This window comes from Mercurialis annua, linkage group LG2 (genome assembly GCF_937616625.2).
Source record: "Mercurialis annua linkage group LG2, ddMerAnnu1.2, whole genome shotgun sequence".
Taxonomy (NCBI): Eukaryota; Viridiplantae; Streptophyta; class Magnoliopsida; order Malpighiales; family Euphorbiaceae; genus Mercurialis; species Mercurialis annua.
In genome coordinates this window covers 17,651,072-17,666,474 of record NC_065571.1, presented here as the reverse complement: position 1 = coordinate 17,666,474, position 15,403 = coordinate 17,651,072, and the positions used below count along the sequence as shown (strand labels likewise).

The 15,403-nt window shown below is 37.4% G+C and overlaps 1 non-coding gene and 1 pseudogene across 1 annotated transcript; one reads left to right on the top strand and one right to left on the bottom strand.

The window, feature by feature from the left end:
* Window positions 1-9,875: 9,875 nt before the first annotated feature.
* Window positions 9,876-9,982, bottom strand: LOC126670831 (small nucleolar RNA R71). Its single transcript, XR_007638826.1, has one exon. It is a non-coding gene; the product is annotated as a small nucleolar RNA R71 (small nucleolar RNA).
* Window positions 9,983-11,495: 1,513 nt separating this feature from the next.
* On the top strand, window positions 11,496-14,805 carry LOC130015102 (uncharacterized; annotated as a pseudogene).
* The last annotated feature ends 598 nt before the right edge of the window (window positions 14,806-15,403 follow it).

The following is a 15,403-nucleotide window of genomic DNA, read 5'->3' as shown; positions in this document are numbered from 1 at the left end:
AAAAATAGTACATGGGCTTTTTGAACAAAAATGATATAGTACAAGGGTCTCTATATGGTTTAGCCTAAATTTATATATAGACTTAATCACCAAAAAACCATCTACCTTTCAGCCTCTTTTCAATTGTCCCTCGACATTATAATTTTGTCCAATTCACCTCAAATTCACACCTTTGGTTTCCAATTCTACCCTCAAAATCAAATTATACTTTTTGTGCTCTGAAAAATTCATAAAAATCCTTATAAAGTATTAATTTGAACTCTTTTTTATATAAAAAGTTAAAAATGAATGACTTATATGAACTTTTTCTGAATAGAGAAGAGATCAATTTAGTATTTGATGATGGAATTGAAATCTAAAGGTACAAAATTTGGGTGAATTGGACGAATTTTGCAACGTCGGGATGAGACTGAAAAGAGACTAAAAGGTGGGGGTTGATGAATCGATGATTTAGACTTATATATATTATATTATATTATATATACTGGTATCTCTTCACGTGTTTTACACATGACACGTAGTGTAATTCGTCAAATATTATGTTTATGTTTAGTTAATAATTAAACTTTTAATTATAAATTGTATTAAGTATAAAATTTTAAATACATAGTACATAATAATTAGTAATTTATTATAAGTAGTTTATTTTAGTCAATAATCTAACTCTAATACTTATTTTAATAGTTTTTTGATTAATAATTATAAACAGTTTCTCAAATTACAAATAATCTATAGCTAATATATAACCACAAATAAAAAATATTCTACATGATGTATTGCTAATATGCAACCACAACCCAAATAGCGAAAGTTGGAAGTTTATTCAATAATATTAAAGATATTAAAGTTATAGCTAATTTTATAAATTAATTTTTAAAAATTAAGCCGTTTTAAGCCAAATAATAATTTAAATTAAAATATTGTAGTAATATCAAATAATAAAATGTCTAGAAAATATAAAGTTAATAAGTACAATAATTTAATAACAATTTATTTCCCAACACAATCATACACAATTTTAGATAGCTGGTTAAATTATTACTGTCTGTAAATATGTTTCTTTGGTATTTAAAGTTATATACTAGAGGAGATTATACCATTTATCAAAAAAATAAAATAATTATAAAATATATGTTGATTTTTTTCATTTACAAAAATTCTATTTCATTAAAAAATATTTACAAAAATATCAAAATCTAAAACAAATTACAAATATACGGTGTATACTGTTGGTATAATGTCATTATACTAATAAACTAAAAATATACTAATATTATACTAACATTATACCAACATTATACACATCATAATATACTGAAATTTTATTATATTAAATAAAAAATAAATCAAAATTACATCAAATCGTATATTAAAAATTAAACTAATATTATATCAAAATTATATAATAGTATATCAAGAGTATACACATCAAAATATACTGAAATTTTATTAATATTAGATAAAAATTACACCAACATTACAACACATCGTATACTAAAAACTAAACTAACAATATACTAAAATTATACCAAAAATATGCAAATTCTAGTTTATTACCAACTATAGTGAAAATACATATAAAAAATTTACATGTTATTGATAAGTGTATATTTTACGTCATTTAGAGGTCATTTATTTACTAGTTTTTAGTATTTTATGATGTAAAATATACGCTTATTTAGTTAATTTCACTTATTTGTTAAATTATTTGTAGAATGTAAATATTTAATGTTTCTTGAGTTTTTAGGAATAAAACAGAGTTAAAATGCAAAAATAGTCAGAACCAGAAGGATTCGAGTCAAGTTCAAGAAAGCCAACCAAGTTTCGGGTCAAACCGAGTAAAAACCGAATCGAACCAGAAATGAGCTACAAGCAGCAGCTCAGCCGGCCTTCAGCCGGCCCACGAATATGAGCCGGCCAAGGGACGGCTGACTTCTGATCTCGGAGTGCAACTCCGATTCTTGGGAAATCGCGTGGGGATTCTTGACCGATACACTCATACACCTTCCATAAGCAACATATATTGGGTTCACACTCAAAGAGATCTTCCTTGGCTTGCACTCAAAGTATGTATCAAGATGAGATTTAATCAAGCTATCTTTGGAAATGAGATAAGTGAACCATGATTCACTCAAGATGGTTATGGAAGAACTTGCTCCCTACTCCGCTCTACATGGAAAGAATAGATCCAAAGCTTGATCATCACTCAAATTCCATGAAGAGAATATAGATTCTTGACTTGAGCTCCACTCCTAGCAACTCTATAAATAGCTTGCATTTGTGTAGAGAAAACACATCTTTTGGATCTTAAACATCTTTTAGATCACCTTTGTAGTTTACATCTTCGATCATAGACAAAGCCATTAGAGGTAGTCTATTTTAGTATCATATCTACTCTATCGTTTGGGATTATTACACAAAACATATTGGAATTCCGGAGTTAAGGTACAACATTATTGAGAGATCAATTACCGTTGTGTTCTTGTTAATCATGAATTCCATATATGTTATTGTTGAATTTCCTTTAGATATGAGTAACTAAACCTATTTTCGGGGATTATTAATTGGACTTATGTTTACTTAATCATATTGGGATATTGGATTGTTGTTAAAATTATGTGTTGATGCTCATAATGCTTGAATGTTTTTGGCCAATTCGTTCACTGCCCTATGTTTTAATTCTGACTTGAGAGAGCTTAATTAAAATAGATCAGTTAATGTTGAAACAATTGCTGTAAAACTGAATATGATGAGGCTGAGTCGCGGACTAGGTCGCTCTCTTTTAGACGTTTCGCGGCACAGCTCGGTGGTGCAAAGCTGACTATCAACCGCGGCGCCCCTAGGATAAAACAGCCGGAAATACTGATCACACTGCACTGTGAAATCAGCTCTAAAACACTTTCTTTGTATTGCTCTGTGTTTCTGTATATCCTCAAATGAAAAGAGAAGCCAGTATTTATAGGCTAAGAAAATATAGCTGCTGTGTAAATAATTAATACAGAAAATGATTTCTGATTAATGAAGGAAAACAGCAACAGTCAGATGGAGTGGAGAGGTAATCAGAGAGTCATAACAGTTACAAAAGAATTGAATAAAAATTATTAATACTTTTGTATGCAAAAAATAAAGTGCTAGCCGAACCGAACCGACCCACCCACCCAACCCAGACCAGACCAGACCAGACCAGGCCAGGCCAGGCCGGCCGACCGACCAGACGGACGGCGCGCGCGCGTGTGTGGTAAATCGGGTAGGATGTAACTCCTAGCCCATTCACAAAATTGGGTACCCCTTGGGGCCCAAACCCATATGAGAAAAACCAAGTTTATAAACCCAATGTATTGAGTTCTCCTAAGCAATGTGGGAAAACCACAAAACTCTCTATCTTCTCATTTCAAGTTACAAGGCACTTTTTCTTTTTTTAATTTTTAAATTCAATATCTTTCCAACAATCCCCCACTTTGAATTGTAAAAATAGTTTCTCGAGCAATTTCTGTTAAGATTGTGCATAAACAAAGGTATCTTTCGATTTGAACCTTTGCGTAGTGAGTAAGATTCTGATTCAACAAGAGTGACTCGTAGTCTTGAACTCTATCTCGGACATCAAACCACGCACGTTCTTTTCATAAGTGTTTTTCTAAAGCTCGTGCATTTATGGCCCTGCACGTCTATCCCAGTTTAGTGAACGCTCTAGAAATTTTGCCTCAAATTTCATAGGAAGCGGCCCCACTTCCACATTCACAAAGGTGAAGCTATCAAGAGTACTCCTATAGCTAGGTACTCCACTCCATATGGAGTATAGACTTCATTAAGAGATTCTATTAACTCATCCTCTTCTCGCTTTAGGAATCATGCATTAATTTTGCATGTTCTGGCTCATATCATTCATAACTTGTTATTACCCATTGAACCTATTTCTTGGGATCTCCAGTCAGTTAGGTCGGGTTACCATTATGGATGATTCATTCAATAAGCAATAGTCCCATTCCTTTTGAAGTTTTATGGACTTTCTCTCTAGCTAATCCTTTCGTCAAAGGATCTGCTAAGTTATCATCAGTGCGTACATGATCCACTTTAACAGCCCCTGTTGAGATAAATTCTCTAACAGTGCTGTGCTTACGACGTATCTGTCGTTTCTTACCATTATAATAACGGTTCTCAATTTTTGCAATAGCCGCGGTACTATCGCAATGGATCAACACAACTGGTATCGGTCTTTCCCATAAAGGAATCTCAGCTAGCAGGCTTCTTAGCCATCCTGCTTCTTCACTAGCAGCAGCTAGTGCTATCATTTCTGACTCCATCGTAGATTGAGCCAGAATCGTCTGTTTCTTTGATTTCCAAGAAACAGCTCCACCAGCTATACTGAAAATATAGCCGCTCGTGGCTTTGGAATCATCTGACAATGTATTCCAATCTGCATCACTATACCCTTCAAGTACAGCAGGATGCTTCAGATAATGTAATCCAAGATTCATTGTTCTTTTAAGGTATCTCATAACCCTTTCAATAGCATGCCAATGCTCAATACTAGGTCTACTAGTAAACCTGCACAGTAATCCAACGACATATGCAATGTCGGGTCTAGTACAATCAGTGGCATACCGAAGGCTGCCAATGATGCTCGCATATTCAGACTGTCGTACACTATCACCAGTGTTCTTAAAAAGTTTTACACTTGGATCATAAGGTGTACATGCAGGTTTACAGTCGAAGTAGTTATATTTCTTTAGAATCTTCTCAACATAGTGAGATTGATCTAAAGAAATTCCTTTTTCAGATCTAGTTATCTTTATGCCAAGAATGACATTCGCTTCACCTAGATCTTTCATATCAAAGTTGGCACTCAACATTGATTTCACAGCATTCACAACATGAATATGTGATCCAAAAATCAGCAAGTCATCTACATAAAGACATATGAAAGTGCAAAGTTCCTTTTCAGATTTGTAGTAAATACATTTGTCACTTTCATTCACTTTAAAGCCATTTGAGATGACAAGATTATCAAATTTCTCATGCCATTGCTTAGGTGCTTGTTTTAGACCATACAAAGATTTGTCTAACTTGCACACCTTCTGTTCCTGACCATGTATTACAAAACCTTCAGGTTGATCCATGTAAATTTCTTCCTCCAGTTCACCATTTAAAAAAGCAGTTTTAACATCCATTTGGTGTACGACCAAATCATATAGCGCAGCGATCGAAATCAGCACTCTAATGGATGTTATTCTAGTAACAGGTGAATAGGTATCAAAGAAATCAACGTTTTCACGTTGTCTGTAACCCTTGGCTACAAGTCGAGCTTTATATTTGTCTACAGTACCATCAGGTTTCAATTTCTTTTTTAAGATCCATTTACAACCTATGGTTTTGCAACCGGGAGGCAGATCAGTCAAATGCCATGTATGATTGGACTCTAATGAATCCATCTCATCATTTATGGCTTCTTGCCACAAATCAGAATCTAATGAAGTTAAAGCTTCCTGGAGGTTCGTAGGATCCTCCTCTAAAGAATAGACATGGAAATCAGTTCCAAAGTCTTTCGAAATTCTAGCTCTTTTACTTCTTCTGATCTCTGGTTCTTTATCATTAGTAATCTCATTATTCCTGACCACAGGAACATTACTAGATGATTCGCCCCCACTATTTCCTAATTTAAAAGGAAATTTCTGTTCATAAAAATCAACATCTACTGATTCAATAATAACTCGTGCAGTCAAGTCATAAAATCTATAAGCCTTGCTATTGACTGCATACCCAATGAAAACACATTCATAGGCTCTGCTTGCTAATTTTATTCGTTTCGGATCAGGAATCCGAACATAGGCTAAACAGCCCCAAGTTCTCAAATAAGACAAATTTGGTTGTCTTTTCTTTAGGATCTCATAAGGTGAAATCTTCCTGTTTGATTTCGGGACTCTGTTGAGTACATAACAAACAGTCAACAGAATTTCACCCCACCAATAAGAAGCAGCTCCAGAATTCAATAAAATAGACACTATTGCTTCTGTAAGTGTTCTATTTTTTCTTTCGGCTTTACCGTTCATTTCAGGAGAATAAGGTGCTGTTCTTTCATGCACAATACCATGTGAGTTATAGAATTCTATAAACAAGCTAGATTCATATTCAGTACCTCTATCACTGCGAAATCTCTTGATTTTCTTATTGAATTGATTTTCAATTTCTGTTACAAATAACTTGAACATGTCAAGTGCATCACTTTTATTTTTCATCAAATACACATGTGTAAAATCAGAACAATCATCAATAAAAGTGATAAAATATCTTTTACCATTTCTGGTCAAGGTACCGTCAAGTTCACATATATCAGAATGTATTAAATCTAAAGGTTCAGATTCTCTAATTACTGATTTATGTGAGTTTTTAGTTATCTTAGCTTGACTACAGAATTCACATTTTTCAAACTCATTTTGGTTCATTTTAGGAATTAATCCTAGGGTGCTCATGTTGTTAATTATTCTTTTATTTACATGACAGAGTCTTGCATGCCAAGTATTAAAATCACAAACCATGTAAACAGAAGCAACATCTTTATTGATAATTTCAACATTCAACTTAAACATACCCTCACAAGCATAACCCTTTCCCACAAAAATACCATTTCTAGTAATGGTGTACATATCTCCACCAATAGTCTGAAAGAATCCAGCCTTGTTGAGAAGATAGCCAGACACCAAGTTCTTCCTCATCATAGGAGTGTGCATCACATCCTTCAAGATTAGTGTTTTTCCTGAAGTAAATTTCAGTTCAACACTTCCAATTCCAGCGACAGTAGTGGTGTGAGTATCACCCAGTAATACTTTCTTATCGTCCACGGCAGTGTATGTTTTGAACATAGCACGATCGTGGCAAACATGGCGATTAGCGCCCGTGTCTACCCACCAACCACTTGATCCACCAACAAGGTTGATCTCAGCCATCATTTCTGTTATCATAGCCGTAAAAGGCTCTTCAGTCAAGTTAGCCTGTGGAGCAGTACTTGGCTTGTTCCGACACTTGCGTGCCATATGACCCGGTTTTCCACAGTTAAAGCATAGAAATGGTGGCAGGTCATTCTTAACAGGTGGTGCCTGTTTCACAATATGGTTCCTTGAAGGATTACCATTCTGGTTCGCTTTGTTGCGATTCACATTTTGGTTTTGGTTCGAGTTGCGATTCTGATTCTTAAAATTTTTGCCATTAAGCTTCAGACTCATCGAACTAAACTTCCTTGTGTTGTTAGAAACAACCAGCACTTCATCTTTTAGATCTTGTTTTCTCGCCTCTTCCTCAATCCGAAGACGAGTGATCAAGCTTTCCAGCGAGAACTCTTTTGTTTTGTGCCTGAGAGAATTCTTAAAGTCCCTCCACGAAGGAGGTAATTTGTCAATTAAAACAGCAACTTGAAATTGTTCATCAAGAACCATACCTTCGGAGATGATCTCATGAGCTATTTTCTGCAATTCATGGGATTGCGCCTCGACAGATTTTTCATCAGTCATTTGATATTTGAGGTAGCGGCTGACTGCATATTTTTTAGTCCCCGCCTCCTCGGTATCATATTTCTTTTGCAGCGCCTCCCAAGTTTCCTTTGCAGTCTTTCCATCATTGTAGTAATCATAGAGATCATCACTTAGTGCATTGAGAATAAAATTCTTGCACAAGTAATCATTAGTCATCCACTGTTGAAGTTCACCGTTCTGTTTTTCCTTTTCTTCTTCCTCGGCAGTTTCATCAACGACAGGTATTGCCATTGTCAAAACAGAAACCACCTTCTTGATGGTTAGGAAAAATTCAATCTTCTGTTTCCACCTTTTGAAATGCAAGCCTTCAAACCGGAATGGTTTGTTGGCATCAACAGTAGAAGAACCGTAGGCAGCAACCTCATCGGTATTCATGGCAGCAATTGTAAAGGGACACGTCTAAAAATTGTTGAAACAATTGCTGTAAAACTGAATATGATGAGGCTGAGTCGCGGACTAGGTCGCTCTCTTTTATACGTTTCGCGGCACAGCTCGGTGGTGCAAAGCTGACTATCAACCGCGGCGCCCCTAGGATAAAACAGCCGGAAATACTGATCACACTGCACTGTGAAATCAGCTCTAAAACACTTTCTTTGTATTGCTCTGTGTTTCTGTATATCCTCAAATGAAAAGAGAAGCCAGTATTTATAGGCTAAGAAAATATAGCTGCTGTGTAAGTAATTAATACAGAAAATGATTTCTGATTAATGAAGGAAAACAACAACAGTCAGATGGAGTGGAGAGGTAATCAGAGAGTCATAACAGTTACAAAAGAATTGAATAAAAATTATTAATACTTTTGTATGCAAAAAATAAAGTGCTAGCCGAACCCAACCGAACCACCCACCCAACCCAGACCAGCCGACCGACCGGACGGACGGCGCGCGCGCGTGTGTGGTAAATCGGGTAGGATGTAACTCCTAGCCCATTCACAAAATTGGGTACCCCTTGGGGCCCAAACCCATATGAGAAAAACCAAGTTTATAAACCCAATGTATTGAGTTCTCCTAAGCAATGTGGGAAAACCACAAAACTCTCTATCTTCTCATTTCAAGTTACAAGGCACTTTTTCTTTTTTTAATTTTTAAATTCAATATCTTTCCAACAGTTAATTAACAGCGTATGAATTAATAACACGAGAGTGAGTTAATGAATACGTGTTCTTGAGGTTTACTTAATAGATATCATTTAATCACTTGGTTTGGTACTTTATAACACGAGAGTGAGTAATTTGCCTATTAATTGGTTATTTATATATTTTTATCTATAACAGCTTGAGAGAGAGTTATAGATGCATTAGACTAGCCTGAACCATAAATTGACAACATAATCCATATATCCCATGAGATTAATGACATAAAGAAAATTAATAATCCCTGATCTTCCATATTATTGTTTAAATCCATTTTTATTAAAAGTTTAAATTTATTCCAAATTATATTTGTTTAATCTAGTTTTATTAATTTAAAATCACTTCAACCAAATTATCCTTTTGGCTATCCAAATTGAGTATCTTAATTGGGTGTATTTAGTTGTTTTTCTTGTGGGTACGATATCTGGACTTCACAGTCTATATTACGAGTTGACACTGTGCACTTGCAGTAATATTCTCAACAAGTTTTTGGCGGCGTTGTCGGGGAAAGCATATCTTTAACATCTAAGTTAGGATAGCTCGACTTGTTTTAGTCTTTTATTTTCTTGTTTTACGCGTGGGTTTTGTTGTTTTTGTTGATACAAGTACTCTTCTTGTAGTGTATGCATAATACACGCCGCAAAGGTCTCCCTTTAAAAACATTTCAACCAGATCTCACATCTTTTGAGCGAAGCATTAGAAAATCAGCTCAAAAGAATCTAAATATGGCAGATGAAGAAGATAATCCGCTTGGATTGAATAATGAGGGGGATAACAGAGTGATCCCACAAAATCAATAGTATCTGCAGAATCAGCAGGATCTGCAAGGACATAATAACAACAGGCAGAGACAACCAACATTGATGGAATTATTCCAGCCGAATGTAGGAAATACTACGCATGGTTACTTTGCACATCCTGTGCGGGCAAACCATTACGAGATTAAGACCAGTATCATTCAGTTGTTAGAAGCCCGCTGTCAGTTCTATGGGCTACCGAATGAAGATCCAAATGCGCACCTCTCGAATTTCCTGGAGGTGTGCAGTACATTCAAGCTCAGCAACATGACAGAAGATGAAGTTTGGCTGCACTTATTCCCATTTTCTCTGAGGGATAAAGCGAAGATCTGGATTCATGCTCTACCTAGAGTAGGCATTAACAGATGGTCAGATTTGGCCAAGGCATTCCTGAACAAGTACTTTCCCATGGCGAAGACCGCAAACCTGACTAGAGATATCATGCTTTATCAGCAACTGGATGGAGAGTCAGTGAGTGACGCATGGGAGCGGTACAAGGAATTGCAGAGAAAAGTTCCTCATCATCATATCACGCGAGAGAATTTGATCCAAAATTTTTATAATGGGTCAAATAATCAGACCAGGAGTATCATTGATACAGCCGCATGAGGGTCATTGATGAGGAAGACCACTGACGCATCATTTGAGTTGTTAGATGAGTTGGCAGTGAACAGCTGTTCTTGGCCAACTGAGAGGGCGAAAGCACCTGCTGAGAGAGGAGTGATGGCAGTTGCTACTGACCCAGTAGTGGAGACGGTCAAGTCACTACTACAGGATTTTCTCACAAAACAAGTTGTAGCACCCAACACTCATAATGTTGCTGCAATTCAGAGTAACTGTGAGGTTTGTGGAGATCCTAGCCATATGGCGAATGAGTGCTATGTGATGTTGCAGCATTTCAACGAGCAAATCAACTATGTGGGAGGACAGAGACCAGGAAATAATCCATATGCTACTACTTACAATCCAGGGTGGAGAAATCACCCAAATTTCTCATGGAAGGATAATGGAAATCAGACCCACAATCAGGCAGGTCCTAGTTTTCAAGGAGAGCAAAGATCACAGCAGAATCAGGGAAACTTCCAAAATCAAGGAAACTTCCACCATCAGAATAGTAGGCCACAGCATCCACCTGGTTTTCAGTAGAAAGAACAGGGAGAGTCTCTACATAGTAAGATGGACAAAATGATGGAATTGATGCTAAAGAAGGACGCAGAGACTCAGCAAGCACTCAAGAATCATGCTGCTACTATTCACAATCAAGAATTGCAAATACAGCAGATGGCTAAAGAACTCCAAAACAGAAATCAAGGGGGTTTACCATCCACTACTGAGGAAAACCCCCGAGAGCATTTGAAAGCTATTGAACTGAGGAATGGAAAGGCATTGGATGATCCATACGCAGCAAGTAGCGCAGAGGTAGAAAAGGAGCAGAGTAAGGAAAATGAACCTGAAAAGGTAGTCACTAAACCTACTCCACTACCTCCGTACGTACCAAAAATACCATTCCCTCAGCGATTGAAGAAACCGCAAGATACTTGCAAGTTCCACCAGTTTTTAGACACTTCCAAGAAGCTGCAAATCAACATCGGTTTGGCTGACGCTTTACGCGAAATGCCACATTATGCCAAGTTTTTAAAAGAGATCATCACCAACAAACGGAATTGGGAGGCAGAGGGTACAGTACCCATGACAAAGGACTGCAGCTCAATTATCTTGAGCAATCTTCCGACGAAACTTAAGGATCCAGGGAGTTTTACTATTCCCTGTACTATTGGTAACATGCAATCCATTAATTGTCTGTCTGATTTAGGTGCTAGCATAAATTTGATGCCCCTATCTCTGTTCCGGAGCATGTTTGGTGATCAGCAGGTACAAGCTACCCCAATGATGTTATAATTGGCAGATCACTCTTTGAAGAAGCCACATGGGATTATGGAGGATGTTTTGGTTAAGGTTAACAAATTTATATTTCCTGTAGATTTTGTTGTCCTTGATTATGCAGCCGACAGGGACTGCCCGATGATCTTGGGGTGACCATTCATGAACACTGGCAGAGCTCTTATCGATGTGCATGATGGCAAACTGACTTTGAGAATTGGGAAGGAGAGTGTTGAGTTTGATATGAAGAAGATTACACGCCACCCCAATATCGAAGAGAAATGGATGCAGATTGACATGGTGGACGAGATAGTACAAGAGCAGTTAGAAGAAAACAACTCCATATTGAACTCTGATTGGGATCAGGATGACATGAGTAGTATGGAGGTTACTTGTGAATGCCATGTGGCAGACCAGAAGACGGAACTGGAAAGTCCCGTACGAACACATATTTGTACTTGTGTGAATGCACAGCTGGTTTACAGTCAAGAAGAGGAAGAGTGTGAAGAGGAGCCAGTTCTTGAGCCATTGGTCAAGAACAAGCACGTCACTCCTCCTTCTTCATAAAAGCCACCAAAGCTGGAACTCAAGACTTTACCAGCACATCTTCGGTACGCTTTCTTAGGAGCTGACAGTACTTTACCTATCATTATCAGCAATAAGCTCACCAAGGAGCAAGAGCAGAAGGTCGTCAACATAGTCAAGGGACGAATCTTAGCTGTTGGGTGGCAGATCTCAGATATCAGAGGAATCGGTCCTTCAGTGGTAATGCATCAGATTCATCTAGAGGATGAATCCAAAACCTCTACACAGAGGCAGAGAAGGCTGAATCCAAATATGAAAGAAGTAGTTCATAAGGAAATTGTGAAACTACTTGATGCAGGCATCATTTACCCCATTTACGACAGTGCATGGGTAAGCCCGATTCAGTGCGTACCTAAGAAAGGAGGTATGACAGTCGTGGAAAACGACAAGGGAGAGCAAATCTCAACTCGCACGGTCACTGGCTAGCGAGTATGTATTGATTACAAGAAGTTGAATACAGAGACGAGGAAGGATCATTTTCCACTTCCGTTCATTGATCAGATGTTGGAAAGGGTGGCAGGTCATGCATTTTATTGTTTTCTTGATGGATACTCGGGATATAATCAAATTTTGATTTATCTAGAGGACCAAGAGAAAACTACATTCACCTACCCATACGACACGTTCGCATATCGCCGTATGCCCTTTGGTCTGTGTAATGCTCCTGCTACATTTCAGAGATGCATGACTTCCATCTTCAATGACATGATCGAAGACATTATGGAAGTATTCATGGACGACTTCTCGGTGTTTGGAGATTCCTTTGAAAGATGTCTTCAAAATCTGGACCGAGTCTTGCAAAGGTGTGAGGAAACTAATCTGGTAGTAAACTGGGAGAAATGCCACTTCATGGTAGAAGAGGGCATTGTTTTGGGGCATAAGATATCCAAGGAGGGTATAGAAGTGGACCGAGCAAAGACTGAGGTGATCGAGAAACTGCCACCTCCACTTACAGTGAAGGGAGTTCATACCTTCTTAGGGCATGCAGGGTATTATCGCCGCTTCATTAAAGATTTTTCATCTATAGCGCGTCCTTTGACAAACTTACTTGTCAAGGATGTGCCTTTTGTGTTCACTGATGCCTGTTTAGCTTCGTTTCTCAGGTTGAAAGAGGCACTCGTTACTGCCCCTGTCATATCTTGTCCAGATTGGAATCTTCCATTTGAACTCATGTGTGACGCAAGTGATCAGGCTTTGGGAAGTGTTTTGGGGCAAAGGAAGGATAAGAAGCTTCATGTCATCTACTATGCTAGCCGTACTCTTTTCGGAGCTCAGCTGAACTACACTACCACAGAAAAAGAGATGTTGGCTGTAGTGTTTGCAGTGGATAAATTTAGGTCATATCTTCTTGGCTCTAAAATTACCATCTACACTGACCATGCTGCACTTCGATATCTTTTTGCTAAGCAGGATGCTAAGCCTAGGTTGATTCGATGGATTTTACTCCTTCAAGAGTTTGATATCGAGATCAAGGATAAGAAGGGTACTGAGAACGTGGTCGCAGACCACCTATCAAGATTAGAGGTGCCAGAGCCCGTAATAGAGGGAGATTTCATTAATGAGAGTTTCCCTGATGAAACACTCATGTTCATAAGGGACAAAGTGAAGCCATGGTATGCAGATTTTGCAAACTACCTCTCCGCCTCCATCATGCCATTAGACCTGAACTATCACCAGCGAAAGAAATTTATGTCTGATGTTAGACGGTATCTGTGGGATGATCCCTATGTGTTCAAAGTTTTTGGAGATGGAATGATTCGGAGGTGTGTTGCAGAAGAGGAGATGTTTCCTATCATGAGACAATGCCATGCTTCAGATTATGCAGGCTATTATGGGTCAGCCCGGATTGCAGCTCGTGTCTTGGAAAGTGGATTTTTCTGGCCTACAATATTCCGCGATGCTAGAACATTTGTGGAGCGTTGTGGGAGATGTCAGCGAACAGGAAATATTTCAAGGAGGAATGAGATGCCGCTTACTTCCGTTCAGGAGGTTGAAATTTTCGATGTTTGGGGTATCGATTTCATGGGGCCATTCCCTGTATCTTTTGGGAATCAGTTTATCTTGGTTTGTGTCGACTACGTGTCGAAATGGGTGGAAGCAGTAGCTTTACCTACCAATGATGGAAAAGTGGTCCTGAATTTCTTGAAAAAGCTTATCAACACATTTAGAGTACCACGTGCTATTATCAGTGATGGGGGTTCGCATTTCTGTAGTAGACAGTTTGATGCTTTAATGAAAAAATACAATGTCTACCACAGAGTGGCAACTCCTTATCATCCACAGACAAGCAGACAAGTTGAAGTATCCAACAGAGAGCTGAAACGGATTCTGGAGAAAACAGTCAATAACACGCACAAAAATTGGTCTCTGAAACTGGACGATGCACTTTGGGCATATCGAACAGCCTTCAAAACACCAATTGGTATGTCTCCTTATGAATTGGTGTTTGGAAAAGCGTGTCACTTGCCCGTGGAGCTAGAACATCGAGCGTATTGGGCGATCAAGGAGCTGAATTTTGATCCCAAGGCATCTCAGGAAAAGTGGTTATTACAGTTAAATTGATGAGTTCCGCTTAACAGCTTATGAGAATGCAAAACTCTACAAGGAAAAGACTAAGAAGTGGCACGATGCTCACATTGTGCCTAAGCAGTTTACAGCAGGCAGTTATATGCTACTGTATAATTCTCGCTTACGTCTGTTCCCTGGAAAGCTTAAATCAAGATGGAGTGGACCATTTAAAGTACGACATGTAGCTGATCACGGAGCAATTGAGCTGGAAAATGGCAATGATGAGTCTTTCAAAGTTAATGGACAGAGATGCAAACCATACTTAGGACCGTTAACTGATGAAGGACGAGAGTGTTTTACTCTCACCGCTCCAGCTTGATCCAGGTAACATACGGTCAAGGCTAGTGACCTTAAACAAGCACGATTTGGGAGAAATTCCAAATTGTTCAGTCGCATCCCCATATTTTAACAGACAGTGAGTTTTTGATATTTTCATCTGTCTGTGTGGGGGTGCTGTGATCTTATTTATAGTATTCATTTTTAAGCTTATTATTTTCTTTAGCCTTGTCTAAAAATAAATAAAAAATTTAATCTATTTTTCCATATTTTATCTAGTTTCTTATTTTCAAATGTCAATATTTTCTTTGACATGTATTTTTGTAAATAAATAAAATGGTGATTTTATCACATTAAAAAAATAAAATAAAATATTGTTTTTGATTTTTCATTAAACAAAAAAATATCCTTTCATTTAAATTTATTTCACTTTTTATTATGTTCACATTATTTATCTTATTTGATTGTATTCATATTAGAAAATGAGGTGTATAATTTCATTTCCTAGTAGAAAAGTTAACTTTTACATGAGTTTATTTCTTTAAAAAAATAAGTGGTATATATGCTAACTTCCTAATTATAAAAATGTTTACATGTGCATGGATTTGTTTCTTTAGGAAAAATTGTACATATGTTAGTTT